The sequence below is a fragment of the Equus caballus genome, chromosome 4 (assembly GCF_041296265.1).
Source record: "Equus caballus isolate H_3958 breed thoroughbred chromosome 4, TB-T2T, whole genome shotgun sequence".
Lineage (NCBI taxonomy): Eukaryota > Metazoa > Chordata > Mammalia > Perissodactyla > Equidae > Equus > Equus caballus.
In genome coordinates, this window is record NC_091687.1 from 444,234 (window position 1) to 467,955 (window position 23,722).

The 23,722-nt window shown below is 41.7% G+C and overlaps 1 protein-coding gene across 2 annotated transcripts in view; it reads left to right on the plus strand.

Moving 5' to 3' along the window:
* The first annotated feature begins 22,474 nt into the window (after positions 1 to 22,474).
* Positions 22,475 to 23,722, plus strand: part of SEMA3C (semaphorin 3C) — a 161,921-nt gene continuing 160,673 nt past the window's right edge. Inside the window, exon 1 of one of the 2 annotated variants that reach the window (XM_023638817.2) lies at positions 22,475 to 22,911. The gene's annotated coding sequence lies outside the window, so the exon portion shown is untranslated. Of the gene's footprint in view, positions 23,208 to 23,722 lie in introns of both variants that reach the window. The other variant, XM_023638818.2, reaches the window with a different exon arrangement.

The following is a 23,722-nucleotide window of genomic DNA, read 5'->3' on the forward strand; positions in this document are numbered from 1 at the left end:
CCAAAGCTTAGAGAAATTATATAACTTGCCAGGACCCACAGGTAATAAATGGCAGAGCAAGCTTTGAACTCAGGCTTCAGAAACCCTGCTCCTGAGGATTTCGCTATCCTGCCTGAGGCGATTGTAACGATGTTTATGATAATGACTGACATTTGCTGAGTGATACTCAGGTACGAAGTTCTGTTCAGAGTGCTTTCCATGTACTCGCTCATTTAATCCTCATGACAACTAGGCATCAATCAGCACATTTCCTCAGTTCAAACATATTATCAACTGTAGACACACCGTTGATTTCATAACAGCATTCAGGAAAAATAGGAGCATGACGTACTATGTTAAATGTTGATTATATTGTGCATCCCAAATTAGTAAATATTTAAAAATATAAAACGTATATCAGAGGACCAGGGACATATGGTGCATTAACCCCTGTAGTAACAAGGACACCAAAGGAAGAAAATCTGTACCAGGAAGCACAGGAACTAAGGGAGAATGGGAAACTGAAGTTCTAAATTACTTGAAGACCGCGGTTTCTCAAAGTTCCTGAAGGCACTGGTATTCATCACTCTGCCCTCCTCTTCTGCCTTCCTCTTCCACATTTAGCGATCTTGTGATTGCAATGAGCTCAGCTGGATCCTCCAGGGTTCCCTCTCTATCTTAAAGTCAGCATATTAGAAACCCTTACTCCATCCGCAACCTTAATTCCCCTTTGCCATGTAACCTAACACACTCACAGGCCCCAAGGATTAGGACGTGAACCTCTTTGGGCACCATTACTCTGCCTACCACAAGGACCAACGACCTTCATATCCTCGAATGCATTCTGTGCCATGCAATCACGGGGCATTTGTACAGGCTGCTGCCCAATCCTGGAATGTTCTGTCATCCCCTCTTCACCTCACTCACTCCTGTCGCTTCTCATATCGTGTCTTAAATATCAGTTTCTCATAGAAAATTTGCCTGACCCACAAGGTTAGATTGCATTCTTATATTCTATGATTTCGTCATCTCAAGTCTCAAAATTATAATGAAATAATTAATTATTTGTAATTTACGATATTGCACATTAGTTATTTATTGTCTTTCTTTGCCCTCAGGACGTAAGCTCCATAAGAAATTATATCTATCAATTGCGCCAACTCTACCTAGGATGATCTTTTATACAGAGAAGATCATCAATAAACCTTTGCTGAAAAGACAATAAATAAATGCATTCTAAGATGCTGCTTAGTGTATTACCTCATCTGAGACAATTTGCTTCATTAAAGGAATAACTCTAATGGCTTGGCTTTCTTTTAATTATATCCATAGTCCACTTCCTTTAATCACCTGATGGTTCTCAGTCCTATTCCAGCTCTGTTCTAAGGATAATTAATCGCCAGCTCCTCCCCGGGCAGATCTGCAGCTGTCACTGCAGCTCAATAAGTTTAAAAACTGATGCCTGTTTGGAAAGCTGGTGTAAGAGGAAACGTTTATCTTTAATGCACTGACCCCAATAATCAACTGGTAATAGGAAGGCGCCGTGATGCTGTTTCTTATATGTCCATGCTGCTGCCTGCTCGATGTGAATTTGCTTAAGGTGTGTGGTGCCTAGACTTCACAGTTGATGCCGACAATGAACTCCTCCGAGACCTCAGAGTTCAGTGAGGATGCTCCAAAAATAATTAAAATAATAGGAAAGAGCAAAAGTCATCATGTAAACATCCTCATAGCTCCAAGAGTCCATGACCTTTCAAAGGACAGTAACCATGTCTTATCTCGAGTGCAGCAACCTAACACAGTTTAGACACTTAGTGCTTTTGTTGGCTTCTGAAAAGCTAAGTGAGTTGATAATTATCTCTGTCTGGGAGAGTCAAGGAAGACTTCACAGATGTGATTGCATTTAAACCGAATCCTAAGACTGAGAAGAAGTGGTAGTGTGAGAGAGGGAGTTATTCCAGCCACAGAGAAGAGCAAATGCAAAGGGGTACAGACTTGGAAGGGAACCACGTGTTGATAACAGTGAGTGATATAGAGCGCAGCAAGCTTGGAGCCCACAATGCGACAGACGGAGGAAGAGGCTGGTGAGGTCACCTTGGAAAGCCCTTCAGCATGCTGTGCAGGTTACCTTTTATCTCAGAGGAAATTGTGTGCCATGCAAGATTTAAACAGGGAACGGAAATACTCAGATTTCCTTTTTTAAAAAGAAGCATTAGCGGTATCTTGAAGCATGGAGTAAAAGGATGAGTGACTACAGTTACTGGAGCAAATGGAGTGTATCTTATTTTGCCCCTTCCTGTAAATCGCAGTCACCTAGATACGTCTCAAAATGAAATTTCTGCAGAAAGTGTTGTTGATCCAACAGCGAGGTCTGCCTTATGTGGGGAAAAGGGTGTGGTGCGTGAGTACAGGAACATGTACACGCTGAGGTATTTGCAGCCAGGGAGCGAAGAGAGGGCTCAAACTGAAGAGAAATTCTAGAAGTTAGCAGGAGTATGGCGTTTCAAAAAAGGATACTTAGGAAATAGTGATATGAAGCGATTTTCTTGAGTCTGAAAGGAAATTTATCCATTCCTATTCTTTGGTTTTGGTACAGATGAGACTACTGTTAAAACTGGGACAAAAAGAAGAGTTACTTTTGCATTCTCTCTACATTTCACTGTCTCTAACATCTTTTTTTATATTTTATTAACTTGTTACTTTTTATTTCCAAATGGCTGGCTTTTTAGATGGGCAAGAGCAAAACTCTTTTGGAGGCTTTGCTGGCACAGAAATAAAATATTGGGTGAATGGAAAGAATACAGTTTCTGTGGAACCCAACTAATACATTTCTAATATGAATCATCATGTTATTTGTTAAATCAGCAAATGTTTGTTCAGTAACTCTTTTGAATCATTTTGTTTAATTATTAATATCAGCAAACATTTGTTCACTGACTCTAAGTCACCTGGGTATATACTCATTACTCCAAGGGGAAAAAAGAAAAAAGAAGTAGCATAGTCTCTCCCCTTGAAAAACGTGTTTTTCATATTTCAGAGTAAAATTAACTACTTAGAAACTATCCCTCTGCCACCGCCCTCCAAGCCAACCTATTAACCACCGTTTTCTCATAGGAAGGAAGTGGTTCCATCTGGGGCCAACAGCCAAGAACTTTGCATTCCATTTCATTCATTGCTTCTGTTACTGATTTATTGCATAATATTAAGCAGCGATTCTGCAGGCTTTCTCTTTGTCCTACTGAGCCGGCCAGGCACTGAAAATTCCACTAATGTGGGCATGGCCTGGGGCACCACAAAGCAATAGGTGGAGACCAGAAACGCATCTCTGGCACATCTCAGGAATGTCCCTCGAGATGGCTCATTGCTGAGTAGCTGAGCAGAGACATGACTCAGACTGAGTTTCTGCAGCTCGCTGTCAAGGGCAGCGACGAGAGGGCTGGCAGGAGCCACGGATCCGCCGGTGTTTCCCGGACGTAGAGAAGAAAACTGAGCCTTTTATTCAGAATCAGGGCTTTTAAATAGCAATCTGACTATACAAACTTACTTGGGTTTTTTGTCAGCACTCCAACAGTAAGAGGAGAAGCAGTCTTTACCTGCTTGCGATAACTTTCTCAAATATTATCAACATATTTGAAGCACACTGAAAACAATGATTAAATGAGTGGGCATTAGAACTCCTCTTTGGAACGGGTTCGTTAGAAAAATACCTTGAGTTTTGCAGTTGGAAAGTGAGAAAATCTCTGTTGCCAAAGAGATGCCTATGGGATACGTAAACTTGTTTCTTAAGAAATAAACACTGAATTGGTAGAAAAGGGACAGAAAAGACAAAAGGTAGGAGGAAGGTGACCAAACAGAGTAGAGAAGATGAAAGATTCTGCTGAACAGGAGGGTTCAATAAATGGCACTCATATGATCCCAATTGTGTAAATTCTCCTAAGTGATACGATACACATATAGACACGCATTTTGCATATTTTGGGGTTTTGATAGTTTGGTGTTTATTTTGGAATTGTCTTCTACTGTAATATGAAGAAATTAAACAATTTCTCTTTTATGCATTATTGTGTTAGTGCAGAATTTTTATGACAGAATCTGGGCAATTAAGGCCAAGTGCAATCATTCTGTTTTAACTTTATTGAGCAAGAGTTTCATCAACCTCAGTTTGTAGGAATTTGTGTCGAGGCTCATGTGACGGTTTCTTTATGGCACAGAAATAAGACTGTAATTGCCTTTGCCGTGTCTCTCCTGCCTGCTCTTGGTGCTCATGTTTATGAATTCATATTTATGAATCAAAAGATGACTAGTTTCTGGCTGCAAAGTTAACTTTAAACTGTTATGAAGCTACAGCTGTCTCTAAGTGAGATAATTGCCATTTTCCTCAGGCCAAATTTTCTGTTCTACCTAAGACAGAGCCTTGAAATAGGAGTCCCCCAAGAGGCCACTTTGATCCAGGGTCTCTTATCAGTGTCGACGAATTTCCACACACATGGACAGACTTTTTTTTTTTCTCATTTGTGATAAAGAGAAAGCCATCCCGAGCTCCAGGCCCCAGAGCTGTTGCTCACAGCTGGCTCACGTGGTCCTGGGTTATTAGCCGGGATCCAGGAGAGTGCTCACAGCAACAGACACAGCGACCAGAGGGTAGGTTCTGTGGTAGAGCTCTGGCTCACTACCAGAGAAGTACCGAGTGGCCAGTGAGGGGCTTCTTCACAGATCCATCTGGATCCTTTTTGCCGTTTCTATGTGGGGGTGGTGAGCTGTTAATGGTTTGGTGTCTATTCAGCCACCTACCTCCTACCCCTAACAACGACAGAAGACCGCCAGGTGCTGTGGAACCCGGCTCTCTTGCTCCAGCTGGGGCACCTCTAGGGCACAGGGTACACCCGAGCTCCCTGTGGAGTGGGGCTGAGGCTGCCTCTGCACTGTTTCTTGGCTTCCTGCCCTTCTCTCTCCTGCTTCCTCCAGCTCCCTAACCAGTGTCCCCTGGGTGGACTTCCTTAATAAATCACTTGCACATATGTCCTTGGCTCAGGATCTGCTCTTTTGGAACCTACCCAAGACAAAGGGAGAGGTGAGTGAAAGGGGAGACGGGGGAACAGGAATCTCCAAGCATGAGACAGGAAAACATGAGATTGCCAGAAGCCAGGATGGGAGAGAACCTGGGAAAAAGGAGGAGAAGTGGGGTGAAGGAGGGGATCACAAGGCAAGATACCGCAGTCTGGGGCCACGCTATACGGGGCCTTCGTTTTGGGGTCCTGACACACAGTGGTTAAACACGACGCCCCGAACTCATGCTGACTGGGGAGGAAATTCCGACTTTGCCACTTCATAACTGTGTCACCTTTGGCGAGGTATTTTACTCTCTAAGCCTCTACTTTTCCATCTATAAAACCAACCTAAGATGTTAACCCTTAGACATACTTTTATATATGGAGAGAAGTTTTTACCTAAAGGTATTTATTGCAGCATAATTTAAAAATATGGCTCCCCACTGGGGGTGATTTTGTCCCCAGGGCACATTTGCCCATATCTGGAGATATTTTTGTTTTTACAACTTGGGGATGGATGAGGAAGCTACTAGTCACTACTCAGTAAAGGCCAAGGATGCTGCGACACATCCTACAAGGCAAGAGACACCATCCCACCTCCATCTCCAACAAAGGAATATTTGGACCAAAATGTGAATAGTGCTGAGGTTGAGAAACTTTAGAGCAACCAAAAGTTGAAAGGAAACTAAATATTTAAAAAATTCAACCTAGAGAATGACTAAGTAAATTATAATGTATCTCCTAGGTGATATGTTGTAACTGAAAATCAAGTATTTTGTTAAAAATATTCATTGACTCCTATGATAAGATTATAATTACATAAAAAGTGCTGAGAGTCTGTAAATAGCGTAAGTTCATTCATTCATTCAAGCCATAATTTTTGAGAGCTGGTGCAAGCCAGCCTGGGGAAATTATAGTCATGAAGGAGACCAATTTATTGCTCTCATGAATTTACATTTTAGTGGGCAGAAAGGACAATAGAAAGATAGATGGATAGATAGGTAAAAAGAAGTTATGGAAAATTTAGTAAAAAAATAGGAATATAAAGTAAACAAATGTCTGAACAACTAAAATAATGAGTAACTAAAATAAGGTAAACATAAAATATGAACAGTAAACAATTCTCTGAAGACCTGAGACTTCAGCAGAGATCTCAATGATTGGGAGCTGTGAAGCGTGCAAGGACGGAGGGGAGCACTCTCAGGCAGAGGCAGCCATTAGGTTGAAGACCCTAAAGTGAGAACAAGGTTGATAGCTTTGCAGAATGTACCTGTGAAGAGCCAAAGAAAGCAGCAATTAATAATACAGACCATGGGGAGAGACAGACTTGAATCTGAATTCCTGCTCTGAGACATGTGAAGTGAAATGTTGACTCTCTCAAAGACGGTTTCCTCAATGTTGCTTCTTCATCTGTAGGTGGGGACAAGTGAACTTCTCAGGGTTATTGTGAAAATTAAATTAGATAATACACGCAAAGTGCTCAGCATTGTGCCTTTTACATAGCAAGCACTTAATAAATAATTGAATAAAAAATCAAGTTTAAACTGAATACAAAAAATATGCATATACTATATTAAGCCTATGTAATATGACACATAACACACACACTGCTAGGGCACAAAAGGTTAAGTGTGATGGATTGAATGACTTCTAAGATCTTTCTTATCCTGTGATACTAGGACTCTACGATGGTAAATGAAAACCAGCTTTTGATGTATTTACTCACTCATGTCAGTCCTCTGAACCGAAGAATGGCTATCTGACTTACCGAGTGTGGGAGTGTGGTGAACACAACGTGCACAGAGCCCTGGACCGCGGCCCGACAGACGCTGGCTTTGTCTCAGGCTCTGCTCCAGATTAGTTTTGTTATTGTAACAATCCACCGACCACCACTAGCTTCAGTTTCCATGGTTATAAAGAACGAATTAGACAACATGATCTCAAAGATCCCTTCTAGTTCTAGGATTCTAAGTATTACAGACAATTTAGGAATAAAAGGTGGTTTGGCTAGATTTTAGTTTAATTGAGTATAAAACTGGCTTTTATAAAATAAAACTGTTTCTCCCCAGAAGAAAAACTAAAGAAATCTTCTGGATTAAGGAAAGTGTCTAATGATAATTTATATAAAGTTATATTAATTATCATAACCAAAATACAATGATTATAAACTCTTTGTTTTAATAAATTTGCTTTTAATTTAACTTTACAGACAGAAATAACGATGGCCAAGTTTTTACAAAAAGTAGTTCAAAGAGACATGAGGAAACTGTAAATACCTCCAGAGGACAAAGACACGGTGGCCGAGACCTCATTGAAATGGCCATACATTAGACAGAGGCCATTCTTGACTCTGGAAATGCATCATATGGAATGTTTAGCTCAAATACCCTGATCTAATATTGGCTCGCCAATATTCTTTTCACGGCATAATTAAAAATAACTATCTAATGTTATCACTAATTCATCATAAGAGTAAAAGTGATTTACAAATGTTATTTCATCACATAACAAAAGAAATGAATGGCAAGTGAGGAATGTACTGGCTTTGTTTCACACCATTTAACTGAATAAAGGACATAGGTTTGTCTTAATGGTTTACAGAAAGTCACATACAAATAAGATAAGGTCAGGGTCAGGATCCACTTAAAATCCATTAAAATGTCATTGAAGTCACCACTCCACTCCACATGAGAAGGTAATTATACTGTCTGGTGATAAAGAAAAAGATCCTTACGAGGAGATGTAAAGACTTGCATAGTCTTCAAGCCTAGAGAATGCTTGAAAAATTTTACATGAAGGTATTTGGTCCATATATCTGTACTTATTAGTTACATATTAATTTATTAAATTAGAAGGCATAGTGGATGGTGAAGCCCTATTTAAGTTCATATGTGAACTTAAACAGAAAGACTTATGTGGACAAATTCCAAGACTTTCTTTCCTTTCATAGACCAAAACCATTTCTTCAAATCTTTTATAGAGTGCCTTGAAACTACTAAAAAATATTATTGCTTGGTTATACTACTGAGATGTTAATTAAAATTCTGAAAAACAATCCCTAACAGAGGGTTTATGTATAAAATCGACAAATATTCAACTCAGAAGGGAGCTCAGATATAGTTTTCTAATTCAGTAGATGAGGAACTGGGGCCAAGATTTAAATCAGAGAAGATAGTCCTCTCTAGACCTCACATAATGTCTTTCATTTTCAGAATTCTCTAGTTTCTCATGTTTGGTAAACTCTTAGAACAGCCAGAGTCTCACGAGTAAACGCTACTGAGAGCAATCATATGGGCATTCTGTTTTCCTTAGAAAGGAAATCTCCCCAGAGCAGAACAGGATTTCTGCCAGCGTTGAGGTGAGATGGAGGAACAGCAACTCAAAACAAGAAGCAGGGTGGAAGCAGGAAGCTCTGTTCAAAAAGGTGGATGGAATATTTGCATTTACATCCTTTCCCACCTAACTTTACGTCAAAGTGATATTAAAGGGATATGCAGCAACCAGGTGAGGAGAATGGGGCCATTCATGAGCTTTTGACATGTGTCTAGGAGACAGAAAGCAAAGGGTGAAGTGGTACCATCGCGGCAGGGTAGAAAAACCTGTCGCCTGGAAAACATGAGGAGAAGGCAGCAGCTGGTGAGGGGAGAGTCAGGTTGTGCCGCAGACGCACCACAAGGCTCAGAGCTGGAAGCAGGAGTTACAGTAAAAGGTGGAAGATTAATTTAAAGTAGGTAGATGGAAGAATTGACCCACTCCATTTCTCACAGCTGATGTAGAACACTTGGCAGCCAGCTTCTTAGCGCTAAGAACAAGAATTAACCTTTCAAGAATTGCTGCATGAGTGGAAATAGCCACCTGCCCATACGACGATCTATATTCTGATATTTAGGAATCCCAATATGTCACAATTCAACTCTGGCCTTACCGTGAGCAGTGTGGCAATCAGCAAATACCTCACACCTCAGAAAAACTCACCGTCATGAGTCCACAGAAATGGAGAACCACAGCCCTTAGGAAAGTTTAGGAAAATATGAAACATGGCAAAGCCACAGTGAAGAGAAATGACCCTAAGGAAACAGGTCATTCACCAAAGAGAAGAAAACCGCAAAAATATAATAGGTCATCAGATGCTTGTAAAGAATACACAATATTCCATGACAAAGGAATAATCAGAGAACAAGAAAGATCCCTTAGCAATTAATAATTTATTGCCCCCAAACATTCGTTAAGAGGTTCAGAAGATAAACAAATTCCTTGAGAAGATAAAAAATATAAAGGATATAGAAGACCAATCCTGGAGACTGAACATCAAACTAACAAAAATTTCTAGAAAGCATAAAGAGAAAAAATACAAGGAAGAGAATTAAAAAGAAATGAATAGACAATCGCTTCTGAGAGATGTAGGCGTAAGTCTACACATGAAAGGGCTGAGAGCTCAGCATAGTAGGTGAAAAAGATACACATTTAGAGGAGGATTGGGAAAGTTGTGTGGCAAGGGCAAAGGGGAGTTCCTAAAAGGTCAGACCAGTTAGCTACATAGGAATAATAATCAAACTGACATCAGACTTCTTCACCACAAAATTGGATCCTGGAAGAAAGTAGTACAACACCTTCAAAGTTTACCCATCTTCATCCTGGACCACACGGAGAGAACGGTGGACAGAACAGCCGTGGCCACATGAATAAGGGGTCAGAATGTTACTTTCCACATGGGCTTTTTCAGGACATTCCTCAAGTGTGAGTTGCAGAAAAAGGAATAAACCAACAAACTAACACGAAAAGAGGAAGATGGGCATACTGAATGTAAAAAACAGAGACTTCAGCTCTTGAGAATCATATAGGTGTGTACCAGAGGGTTTATAGAGGGATCAGCCGAGACTGGAGCCGGAGAAGATAAGGCTAGAGAAGGGAATTATTTCATGAGGAAAAGAGAGCATTTCATAGGTTTGTTATATTGAGAATTTTGAAGAATGTAAAATATGATGAAGGCTATGAAAAAAAGTCACCTTAAACTCCGGAAAAGATATAAATGATGACCTGAATGAAGGAAAAAAAGTTTCACAGCAAAACATCGTTCCAAGGCAAACACTATTTAGATGGACATGAATAAAAAATGCCTCATATGGCCTTTCCGTTTAAAAAACTAAGCTATAGATAAAGACCAGAGGAGTTAATTATTGCTATAGAACAGAATAAAATATAACCAACTGTGACCACATATAAGAAAATGCTCAAGTGACTGAAGAAAGGAGGTCTGAGAAGGGAAGGTGGTGATAATAGGTTTATCTTACAAAATGAGGATTCAGGAGATACTGGCTATTGTTGATGGAACAAGGAATAAAAGTGTAAGAATATAATTTACATCAGAAACAAAACTGAAAGAGTAACAAAAAATAATTGTGATCTCACTCTTACAGGGAGAGAAGATGGAGCATAAATTAGATATTGTGTGAGGTCCCTTCCACCTATCATTCCGTGAGCTCAAAACACCATCTCTAAAGTTAAGTAAGAAATATTAGTGTAGAATTTTATACGTGTTTAAAAGTGGAGAGTGGGACTAGAGGAAGAGAGGAATTGGCCAGAGAACTGTTCCTTTTCACTGTAAATACATCTCTACTATTTACTTTTTAAAATTGGTGCTACTCTTAAAAAAATAATTAAAAAAAATTTTTCTTTTTAATTTTTTAAGCTTCTATTTTGTAATAATTTCAGACTTACAGAAAAGCGGCAGAGAGAGTACAGAGTTCTCGTATTCCCTCACCCAGTTTCTCCCGTTGTTCACATGGTACGCTGCCATGGTACCTCGTCGGAAGTGAGAAGCTGACGTTGGCACATTACTGTTAACTGAACTCCAGGCTCTGTTTGGATTTCACGATTTCACCAAGTCTCCATTAATGTCGTCTTTGTGCTCCAGATCCGGCCCAGGGCAGCGCACAGCCTGTAGTTGTCTGGCCTCCCCAGTCTGCTCTGGCCTGTGGCAGTTTCTCTGTCTTTCCTTGTTTCTCATGACCTTGCGAGTCTTGAGGGGCACCCGCCGAGCAGTCTGCACCTCGTCCTGTGGTCTGGGTTTGTGTGCTGTTTTCTGGAGATCAGACTGTGCTTGTGCGCTTTCGGAAGAACGCGGCAGACTTGAAGTGCCCTTCTCCTCACGCCGTATCTACATGACCTCACTCATGACCTTGACCTTAGATACCTGGTCAGGTGGGGTTTTCCTCCCTTCTGCACTGGGTATTCACAATTTACCCTTTCACTACTCTATGGTTTGGAAGTGAGTCATCGAGTGTGGGCCACCCTCAGGCGGGGGTGTGGACAGGGATTAATCTTTGCCTCCTTTAGGGAGAGTGTTGACACATCTTATTTGGAATTCTTTCAGGAAGAAACATTTGTCTCTTCTCCCTCAATTACTTATTCGTTCGGTCATTTCTTTATAAGAGTACGGACTCGTGTGTACTTACTTCACTCTTTGGGTTATAACCCAGTCCTATGTCATTTATTTTGTTGCCCAAATTGTTCTGGCTTCAGCCACTGGGAACTCTTTTAAGTTGTGTCTCTTTGAAACGTCTCCATCCTTTCATTTCTGAGCATTTCCTTACGTTTGGAAATATAAGACGATCCAGGCTCATCTTCTATTTTTTTCTGCCCTGGTCCTAGAGGCAGCCATTTCTCTAGGAAGCCCCAGTTTCTTTTTGTTGGAAAATAGTATTCAGAAGCCAACGTCTGGGTGTTGGATGTGCTTGTTGCCACTGTGGTGTCACTGCTCCTAGGACTTCTCAATGTGTATGGCCAGGTGGTAGATGTATGTCTGTTAACCCATGTCTACACGCTGTGTTAGGGTTTTCCAGAAAAACAGAATGAATAAGATGTGTGCATTTCAGAAAGAGATTTATTTTAAGGATTTGGCTCCTGTGGTTATGTCGGCTGGCAAGTCCAAAATCTGCAGGACGGGCCGGCAGGCGGGAGACCCAGAGAAGAGCCGATGCTGCAGTTCAAGACTGAAGGCCGTCTGCTGTGGGACTGCTTGCGGAGGGAGGCCAGGCTTTTGGTTCTGTTGAGGCCTTCAACTGGTTGGGTGAGGCCTGCTCACATTATGGAGGGCAATCCATTCTACTCAGAGTCCGCTGATTCAAATGTTAGTCTCATTCAGAAGCATGCAGAATAACCTTTGACCAAAAATCTGAGCACTGTAGCCCAACCAAGCTGAACACATAAAATTAACCATCACAGACACACACGTCTATAACTGTTTCTGTTCCCATACATATTTATATATTAAGCTAAACATGAATTCATACTAATGTCTCTGACTCTAATCCAGTCTCATTGCTATTTTTATAAACATCTTCATTTTTTAAATTCCATATTTTAAGACATGAAACATCTTCGTGACAAATGAAAATGGAAAGCAATAGGATATATTGGAGAATATGAGGAAGCCATTTGGTGTAAACCTAATTCGGCCTGACTTTGTTTTTTCGAAATGGGCCTGACTGTGGCCATTGAGCACACATTGTATATCTGCTTAGACATTTCCTATCGCAAGAACAAAGGCCCTTGAGATAAAGGTGCAACTTCCCTCCCCCTCCCAACGTTGGCATCTCCTTAAGGATTAAGTATCTTTTCTTAGGCTAGAAACTGATTGCTGCACTCACCTGTGACCGCCCAGCTTGAGAAAATAGGCTTGCCTCCTGCCATGCCCTCTGAGATAGCAGACCCACTACCTGCTGTGTCCATCAACTGCTGTGCCTACAGGGCAATCTTGTGACTATTGTGGGAGGGACATTTCAATCATATGTAAAGCATCCTCCTTGGGGGTAGATAACCACTCTTTATACCTCACTTCTTTGGTGCCCTTCCCTCCTTCAGAAAGAAAGGGCCCGTGCCATGGTCCTCAGATTTCAGCTCAGAATATACTCACCCAAATTTTCATTTATAGATTGGTTATGGATTATTTTCATAGATATTGGCTTTCACCAATAAATACGAAATTGAGAATTTTAAAATATATAGAATCAGAAAACATTTGAAATTAATGAGGCAGAGAAATAATCAACGACCCCTAATATGTGCCAGATATTTCATACTTTCTATTTGGCTTAAGCTACACGTTTGTGGGAGGGAAACGTCGTCAATGACATTGGACGAGTCAGGAGTCTGAAACTCAGAGAGAATAGAGAACTTGTCCAGTTCTCACAGAATGTTAGTTTATGACAAGTAGTAGGATCCAGTGGAAAGAAGAAAGCACACTTCAGGGAGCACGAGCAGAAAATCAATGAACATTAATTAAATTCCGAGGAATGCTGTAACAGTGTCACAAACCAGATGGCTTAAAACAAGAGAAATTCATTCTCTCACAGTTCTGAGGTTAGAGTCCGAAATCAAGGTTCGGGCAGGGCTGTGCCCGCGCTGAGCCCGCTGTGGGAGAACCCTTCCTCGTCTCTTCCAGCTTCTGGTGGCCCCAGGCGTTCTCTGGCCTGTGGGAGCACAACTTCAATCTCTGCCACCGTATTCATATGGCCTTCTTCCCTGAAAGACCCCAGGCCTGTTGGATTAAGGGCCCACTCTAGTGGCCTCCTTCCAACTGGATTATCTCTGCAAGCAACCTATTCCCAATGAAGGTCACATGCACAGACACAAGGGTAAGGACTTCAACATATCTTTTTGAGGGACACAATTCAACCCACAATCCTCCTGAGTGTGTAGACAGAGTTCAGAAAGTCAATGAGACTGCAGTTGAGACAATGTGAACATGACCTGTGTGGAGACAGGACATCCCAGAGGATGTAGCAGGGCTAGACAGCCAGGACCTAACAGGGGTGGGGCAGGATGGAGATTCTGAGTACAGATTCTGTCTTCCTACGCTTCACTCAGATCTATGTCCTTACCTAGCTCTCCTTGTTTGTGAATCTTTCTTGAGGGGCGGGAGGTAGGATAAACTGTAATCGCTAACAGAGCAGTTCCTTGCCAAATTCTTTAGGACAATAGGATGCAAACTGAGCTAATACAATAGCTCTCTCGTTAGAAAGTGCCAGAAATGGGGAATCAAGTATCTCCCTCTGCCTGCAACCCTCTTTGGCTCTGTACAGAGCAAAAGTCTTTTCCTTAAACGCATCCATCTTTCACCAGTAGGCACAGGGGGTTTTGACTCAGAGGTGAGGGTGAGGAGCAGACAGTGGGAGAGGAAAAGACGGCAGGTGTAGGGTAGCCGACCGTGTTCATCTGTAAGAGCACGTAAGAAACATTTTGAGAAATTATTTGGGTTAAATTATTGGATAAATTGGAAGTTCGTTGGATCATCAATGTGACTTGATTAGTTACCAGGGTGTGACGCTCAAGGAAAGTAGATTTACACTTAAATTGATGTCATTCTGTGATTTTGGATCTTAATTTAAAGACAGTGAAACTGAGCAGTGAAGAGACTATTTTTTCAAAGTCTATGGGGAAAATGCTAAACTTTCAAAACAAAGGATCTTTGCCCTTCAAAATCCGAGAAGATTAAAACATGGCACATGCACAGCTTTACTGAATGTCAACCAGTGCATTGTTTAACCACTCATTGTTTAAAATATTGCCAAAGGCTACTTTATCCCTTAAAAGTAGATTCTTGTGTTTCAGTTCACAGACACTCCCACCACATTTTGGTTTGATTCAAATAATTATCCTAAATTTAAAAAGAAAGGCAGATAAGGGAGGAAGTGCAAAAGAGAATAAAACAACAAACGATTATGGGGATAGAGAGCTTTAAATGAAAATGAAAGACTAAAAGAGTCAGATATGCATATTTGCATAAATGTGTCATATAACAAAATCATACCCCAGGATATGTGCATATATCAAGAGGTAAAGTATATAAAGGACATAGAACCCACGGAGAAACGATGTATTGTGACCAAAGAGCTTATGCGCACTCAAGAGACTAACATTAAACGGATGTCAAATAATGAAACATTTCCTAATATTCAAGGCTGTTGCACTTTAGAAACCCTTCCATCGTGGTCTGTGTGTACACACACACACAGGCAATGGACATCAATAAATGGGTGCACAAATCTAAGAGGCACACTCAGAGTGTGCCTATGTTGTAACAGAATTACAGTATGCTTTAATGTTTATTCTTAAATTTTGTAGATCCAGGGTCAGAATATTCCTAAAAATTTTATAGGACCCTTCTTCAAAATATATGCATGTGTATGAGGGTGGGAGGGGTGAGGTTTTTAAAGCCAGGAAGAGAGAGAGTTCATTTTGAACAGATAAGTTCTCTAGGTAAAAGCTCACCCATGCAGTGAACTTTCTGGAGCTACAGGTGCACATTTACACTTTCCACGGGATCAGTGAGAAAAACACCAACAACAGCACTGGATTCTAGGGCCACAGATCAACGCCCTTCAAGTTTTACTATCATGAAATTTTCATATTTTCTATAATCAAGAAGTACAAATGCTTTTTATTCTAGTCGATATGGATTTGCTGTAGATAAATACAAATATTATACCATCTTTTTCCAAAGTAATATGCTGACAATTACAAAAGTTTTGTATTAGTCTATCAATCACAGTATTTTAAAACTGAATAATTGGTATTATTGATGATTTTTTATAACTCTTTTTTCATTTAAACAATATAGATTTTCTGAAAATCAACAGATAATTTTTTTAACTTGAAATGCATTAGAGAAACTTGCTAATTAAAGGAAACTTTCGGATAAATTAGGGATCCTTTGGTAAAGTAAGTTTTTAAAAATCACGCTATTATTAATGTATCAGATAACTACAGACTTTTAACATATGAGACTATTTTAATTGATATATACCTTAAAAATAAATTGAGACGGAAATCTACACAATTGACAGATTAAATTATGAAAACACAATTAGTAGAAAATTTAGTTCTTAAAAGACTATGTTCTTGTGTTTCAAATTAAGACCTTGGTAGGAAAAATCTAGAATGAAATAAATCTAGAGTGAATCATGAGAAGAAACATTATATTCAATTTCTGGAAATAGATAATTTTTCCCTTTCTATTCCAAGAATTGCCGCTAGTCGTTTCCTTTAATTGTGTTTTATTTTCATGTTTAATGTGATAAGATTTTCGGAGACTCTTGTTTTAAATTTTAAACAGAGAACTCAAAACATATTTTCTAAATTTTAATTTTAAATCTCAAACGAAAAAAGAATTTAAAATTAATTCATACCACCTGCTCCTATAGTAGTTGATTACCAAGAATCAAGCCAGTTCACATGTTCCCACAGTTTTTTACAAACTCAAACTGAAATTCAAATAAGCCCTGAAGGGGAAAATACTAAGATCATTATCTTTGAGAGTAAAGCAATGAAACTTGGAAAGTGGGTACTTAAGCAGTCTGTAAGAAATTGCTTGCATTTGAATGCAACACGATCGGTGACAATAAAATATTTTATTTAGGGTTTTTAAAGATCCACAAAACATCATTGTCAGAAAAGCTTGGTTTCATTAGTTGAGCAACCATTCATTCAGCAGCCACCGTGTGCCAAGATTTGGTTGGCTTTGCCACTGGTTACAAAGCATCTAAGATTCCCGTGTGCTGCTCTATGGCGTTGGGAGTTAGTGGAGAAAATGTTCACACACTTGTAACATTAAGTGATACAGCAGAGGGATAAACAAACTCATGGGAATACAGAAGTGAGAAAGGAGGTGTTAACACATTACAGTATCTTATTAACCAATCAACCTAATGGTAGTTGTTATAATTCTCATTTTACAAAAAACAAAATTAAAACTGGAAACCAAGCAAATACTCAAAATGATATAGTTAGTAATTTAGGTATCAGAGATTTAAATCAAAATCTATTTGACATCAACATTGTAAAGTTACCACTTTAGATAACATCCGAGACTTGACTGATTTCTCCTAGGATTATAGAAGAGAATGTTCTATGGAGAGGATTTATCTGAGGTGAGGAACAATAAATGAGAAAGAATTTCCCAGGTGGATGAGATGACGGAGAACAGAAAAAACAGCACGTGCAAACCCACAGAAGTGCGAGGGGGCAGGGTGTAAGCAAAGCATCGTCAGGGGAGGCACTGGATACACGTGCAGTTTAAGGTGCGAGAGGAAGAATGGGCCACGGGGGAGGCAGGACGAACCACGACCAGGCGGTGAAGGGAATGGATGAGCCAGGATAAGCTGGAACTTTATCCTTCAGTGAACAAGCTAAAGATTTTTCAGTAACCCTCGTGACAACTGGCATGACAGGTAACCCATGACTTGTAGTTTTAACGTCAGACCTGACACTGGTGAACTTTATGTTACTTCGGCTCGAACCCACAGTGCAAGTCTGCTTCTGGACTGGCATTTACTGCATTTACACAAGTAACAGACTCAGCGTTTGAAGGGAATAGAACCAACTTGCATAATTATAAATGTACTTGGATGGACGGTGAAAGAATTTGCATCAATTTTTGTTTTATAATTGTGTGGGCTTTTACTTCGCCGGTTCATTATTGATTCTCTCTTTTCTTCCACCCACATCCCCTTAAATCCTTCTCGATCCGTGGATCAAGGCTGTTCATTAGTCCTCTCAGTTCCAGCTATTCTAAAGGATATGGCGGAGAATTAGACAGTGATTCTGCTCTCAGGCTGCCTGTAGTTTCACGAGGAAGACAAGATGCCTGCATCGATAATTCAGATCTGTGAGAGAAAATGTTACATATCCAACAATAACAGAAAATCTTCTTCAGGACCTTCAGGGCCTGGGAGGTGAGGCAGACGTCCCCACTCCCCTTTCCTCCATGCTGGACTGAGGTTAACGCTCCAAGGGCAGTGGGAAGCACATGGGCTCTACAGCAGACAGATCTGCATTCACTGCTGGGACAGGGCCCACGTGGGGACGGCACCTCAGACTGCTGAGCTAGCTTTCTTCTTTGTCTCATGGAGATGCTCATACCTTCTTTCAGAGCTGTTATGGAGATCAAGAGAAATACTCTTTGTAAAGTATCTGTTAAATAACCCATCCTCTTTAAATCATACTCCCCTCTGAGACGCTTCTGGTCTGAAGTTCCATGAGCCCATTGCAGTGCACACAGCCCATCAAGGAAAGACGTTTTATTGAAATGTTCCCTGAGAGTTGCATATCTTAACTTATGTCATGTTTGTTAAAATATGAAAATCTTATATCCTTCTTTAAAGTTATTAAATGTCACTTGAAGTTCAAACCGTTAAGTATGATGACTGAAAATAGATAAGTAGAGTAAGTAGTTGATGATTTTTCAAATATCCTACTCGGCCCTCTCTATCTCCTGGAAACCACTGGTACAGAAGACCACTGAGTGTGTCATGCAATTTTCATTACGGGAATGCCTCTGCTAGGATGTGAAAGGTACTGTTTACAAAATTTAATACTTTACTTTCTAGTCAACCATTTAAAGTCCATGAAGAGTAGGAAAATAGTAAAATGTGAAGAGTACATTGAAAAGGCCTTTGAACCACGTTGAAGGGCTGTAGATGGGAGTCAATTAGCCGTAACTAACAGTCCTGAATTCATTGCTCCAGCTAGTTATTATTTTTGAGCCTCATTACACACATCTGACAATCAGATCAGGACAATCTCCTGGCTCTCCTGGGAGAATAGATATGGAAAAGGGTTTGTATTCCCAGGTGAAGGGAAAGCGAGCTTTAGACATAATAGATCCATGAGAGCAGTTGGCCTTTCTTAAAAGATGTATGACTGTGGGTGTGTTTGCGTATAGTCAATTAATGAATATTACTTATTAAAAACCTGTCTGTTGCTTTGCAACCGCAGTTGTAAATGGTTACTCCCAAAGACATCTACTCCCTCATTCAGCTTTCCCATGAAATATTCCAGTAAGGACAAAACCAATGCAGAGTTTACATCCTACTCCTGTGAGGAAAATGTGAGCGGTCACAACACCCTTTCACAACTTGGTCCCTTTTAATAAGGAAGTAAAGTCACTAACAGACTCTTACTGCTGAAATTCTTTACCACTCTACTTTTACACTTGAAATACTGTAATATATAAACATTCGAGGCGACATGCTCTTATTTTGGTTGAGTTGGGGAATATGGCACTTTACTGTGTTGGAGATGTTTAAAGGTATTTAAAGAAATGTTGAAGAATTACACTGAATTTTCTAAGGGCTTATACATTCAGCCAGTTTAAAATTACAAAGGTAAAAAGAGGCAAACAATGAAAATCTCTTTCTGCCCAGTTTCTGTCTCCAGAACAAACCCCTATCACCACTTTATTTTCTTTAATGCCAGGGACCCTACAAGTTGGGAAGCCTAGAATTTCGTACATATCAACAGAGAAGGAGATGGAGGGTCAGGGATACAGATTAGCAACAGGTTAAGAATGGAAGCAGAGATACACTCGTCTTATTGAAAAACAAGGAATGATTTTAATGGAGGAAATACTAAAGCCTATGAGCTGTGCAGAAGGCAGTTCCACACTCAGGCTTCTGGACCAGACCTGTCTGACCGGCTGGGTCTCAGAGCAGCTGGGGTCACCCAAGGAGAAGGAAGGCTGATGTTAACAAGGTAAGGAGCCATTTCAAGGGCAGCCTTCCTAAAGATATGTCGAGGAAATTGAAAGAGTTGGCATCCAGAAGCTGAGGAAAGAAGACCAGAGAGAGGAGAGTTAGAGGACGAGGAGAGGATGCTTGTGTGACACGCGCTCAGTTCATATTGAACACACGGGAGGGTGAGTCACACCTGAGTTTCTCTTTCTATTTCAGGACTTGCTATCCATGTGACTTTGGGCAAACCTTCAACCTTCTCATTGGTAAAACAGTAACTTCATTAAAGATGCCATTCGTATGACAGACAAGGTGCCTGGAATACGTATGATCTATGGTCTCCAGTGACAAATATTGGTTATGACCAACAAGAGGACAACTTTCAGTCTCTGAAGGATTGTGATTCTCTACTTAAAGTTTATCTATGCAGCTCATCTGTATGATGGGGAAAAGTCTGAAAACAATCCATTTTCTTTAAATTTGATATAGAATTCATAGTTGCACAACTTCATGAAGAAAAGATGGGTACTTCCCTCAAAGTCAGTCCAAGGGTTTAAGTTAAATGGCTCTTTTTCAGGACCACCAAAAAATATAAAATATTAAAAGTAAGGCCACTTCACTTCGGCACAGAGATTTCAGTGTATAAGATGTTGCATCGTTTATTTAACATCTTAATGAGAATGATTCTAAGTATTTTAACTTGGATGTTTTTGCCAAGATGTTTTGATGAGGGCAGACTTTGTAATCAGCAGCCTCTCGATTTGATCTTGTCGTCACTCCTGTTATGCATTTAGTGTCCCCCTTTCCTGAACTAGCCTACTCAGTAGCCCTTACTGTTTCCCCTGTGAGGATGGACCCTCAGAGATGCATCCTGGAAGAGCGGCACCGGCCCCCAGTGCTTCTTAGCTAAGTCCTGTTTTGGCAATGGTGTTTCGGGCTCCTAAGCAGTTTGGAGAAATGGGGACAGACATAAGTCTTATTAGGGACACCCATTGCCACTCTTTGAGGTTCACTGTTGGCCCAAGTTTCAGGCCAACAGGAGCACCAGTGGGCCCTCGTGCCTGACTCTGCCTTGGCTGATGCCAATTGGTATTCTCGTGACTCATGTTGAGTGGCCAACGGTAAAGACCTCAGCACTCAGCAAATATTATTCAATTAAATACATCGAAAAGAGGTTTCTTCAGGCATGATGGAGGGGATCGCAGCACAAGCTTCGTGGACCGTGATTAAATCTAAGCTATTTGTGGAGGTCTCCAGATCCGCGGGTGTCTGTGAGAAGCTGAGCTAATTTCTCGAGCTTTTGTAACTGGGTCTGGTAGTAAACGTCCTTGTAAATACACCGTGACATGCATCTCACCTTGCATTTCTTTATCTCAATTCCCTGAAACTTAAAACAAAATGTGTAAGTATATTCTGCCTTACGTGGATTTACTGATCATCAGCGTCTAAGGGCTCCACATTCCTAAATTAATTATTCTATAATTTGTTAATGCTCTCATCAGTCTTCTTTCTAACCGTTTATTCTCCTCCCTGCTTAATTTGTAAATGCTGATTCAGACGTCAGTAGGACGATGATAATGTCTGTGTGTAACTGGGGTGTTAATCGGGTTCAGAAGTGTCTGGGAGAAATGTACATGGTGTTTATTCATGTTTGCATCTGGTTTTTAATACTGTCAGATGTTCTGTGGGGTAAATTCACCATAACAAACTTATGTCAAGGCGCTGCTCACATTTTTATTGCACTAATCATTTCAAAATATAGTTTAACTGTATTAATTTTTTTTTTTTTTTTTTTGGTGAGGAAGATTGTCGCTAACATCTGTGCCGATCTTCCTCTATTTTGTATGTGGGATGCAGACACAGCATGGCTTGATGGGCAGCGTGTAGCTCCCTACCCAGGATCTGAACCCCAGACCCCAGGCCGCTGAAGCAGAGCATGGGAATTCAACCACTATGCCACCAGGCCGTGCCCTGTATTAAAATTTTTTAAATAATATATGCCCTGAATTGGGAATTTATTTTATAAACATAGATGTTTGAAGATAATATTGGCCCTGGAATCTAAGTTTTGAACTCCTACATTTGCGTTCTTGTTTGACACGATGCCTTCGCATCTCGGCGGATCAGAAAGAGTTGGAGACACTTTTAGGTCCACCGGACAGGAGAGGTGGGGCTGAGACCCACGGAGGACGAGCGGTCATCACTTCTGCGCTTCCTCCCGCCCGAGGGTTCATTCCGCTGTCCCACTCCGGCGGGGATTCCGCACTCTCAGCGTGTTTTCTGTGACACAGTTTATAAGAATTCAGCGATCCGCTTTCCTTCCTAAAGAAAATTGGAAGGAACAAGCTGGAGAAAGGCAACTGCTGGTCCCTCTGCATAGTGACACCTGCTGGGCGCGAGCAGGTACCTGCTCCTGCTCCGGGGGTCGAAGTTCATTTCTCCCGCTGTTCCAACCTCTGGTCCACTGTGGTCCGGATCAGAGTCAGTTCCAGAGTTTAACAGTCTATCTGAAAATCGTGCTTTAAATATATCCCTGACATCTCGATTTGTCAACTTCTATCTGTTGGCATAATTCAGAACAGCCTTTCTGCAGAAAATTGCGAAATAAGGTCTTGTAATTATGTTTGGGGAGTATCCTGGAGAGAAGGGTACTGGATGGGAGCCAATGTGGAGAGGTCAACAGAATTCCTGCCTTCGGGACATTAAGGAAACGCAATAGGAAACAATACCCATTAGAGGGATAAACTTCTGCCGCGAGATCTTTGGTTTATCTTTACCGGGTTTAGAAAATTCGCTGCAGGAAAAGGACAAGACTCGTGCCCTTTTAAAAACGCATCCCTTTGCCTTAAAAGGAGGCAGCGATCCCTCTCTGGCAAAACCACAGCTTTGCGCTTTGATGTTCACCGCCCAGCGGAGCCTGCGCGCCTCCCCGGGGCTGCGGCACAGACCCGCTCGGGGCGCGCGGGAGTCGCTCGGCGCGTCCCTGCGTGTCCGGCCGCCCCGCCCCCGGCCCCGGCCGCCCCGGCTCGGCCGCCCTCGGGCGCGCTCTGGGTGGGGCCGCGCCCTGGAGCTGCGGCCGGCGCGCCGGGCCGGGGATGCGCCGCGCGCCGCGTCGCTGAAACCGGACACCGCGCGCTCGCCAGCTCCGGCCGCCGTCCATTCACTCGCAGGGGCCGCACCGAGCGCCTCGGAGACGGCTCGGGGCTCTGGGTGCCGCGGGTTCCCGTACAAAGAAGCCCGGGGGAGGGACGAAGGCGCCTCGCGGCCGGCACGCTCCAGAAAGTGAGGTCTCCTGGGGAGAGGACCGCAGACGCACGCGGAGCCGAGCGCGCCGCGGAGTGGGGGCTTCTCCGTGCCGACCTCTTCCCGCCTCGGTAAGCTGGAGCCCTTATTTTCAGCGACAGATTTCGCAGGATAGAACTTTTGGGTCTCCTGTGCGACTTTGGCACACCGGTGTGCTCGGTCTGGACGTTTTCCCAAGAGCGCGCGCTGTGCCGGAGCCGGAGCCCGGCCCCGGTGGCTCTTAGGTCGTGACACCTGCGGGGAGTGTAAAGCTGCGCGTTTCGGTGCCTTCTAAGGCAAAGTGGTTCCAGAGGACAGGAAAGAGTCCTTTTCTGACGGGATGTTAGCGTTCCATGGGTACAACTGCAAACAGCAGCAGCAGGTCGAAGTGAGTTAAAGGGAAGAAGTTGTAAAAGGGGGGGGGGCGCGTGTCAGACACTTGTCTTCCGGCCGCTCCTCTCCTCTGGGTGGGCTGGAAGGTGCTCGCTGCGTTTGCCTGTCGTTTCATCTCGTGTTATTCTTTGCACTTTGTGGTAATGTGTCCCTTTGGGGAGACATATCAGATAAGATACTGATGATAGCGATATGTAAAAATGTGTAAGTATTATGAGCCTGCTTAATAAAGAGACAGAAGTTAGGCATATTTATAGCTTTTTTTTTTCTTTTGGCCTTTAACTTTATTATAAAGTCAACAAAACCAGGGAGCAAATTACTAAGGGAAAGTCACCCCATAAAATCAATTTTCTTCTAAGTTAATTTAGGGATGACAGGGTGAAGGGGTTGTGGAAGCAGGAAGGAGCTGTTTCTTTTGAAAATTACCAACGCAAACATCCCTAGGGTTTCCTCCATCTGTGTGGTAAAAGAGGCATACACTTTTCTCTCTCATAATATATGTCCCATCTA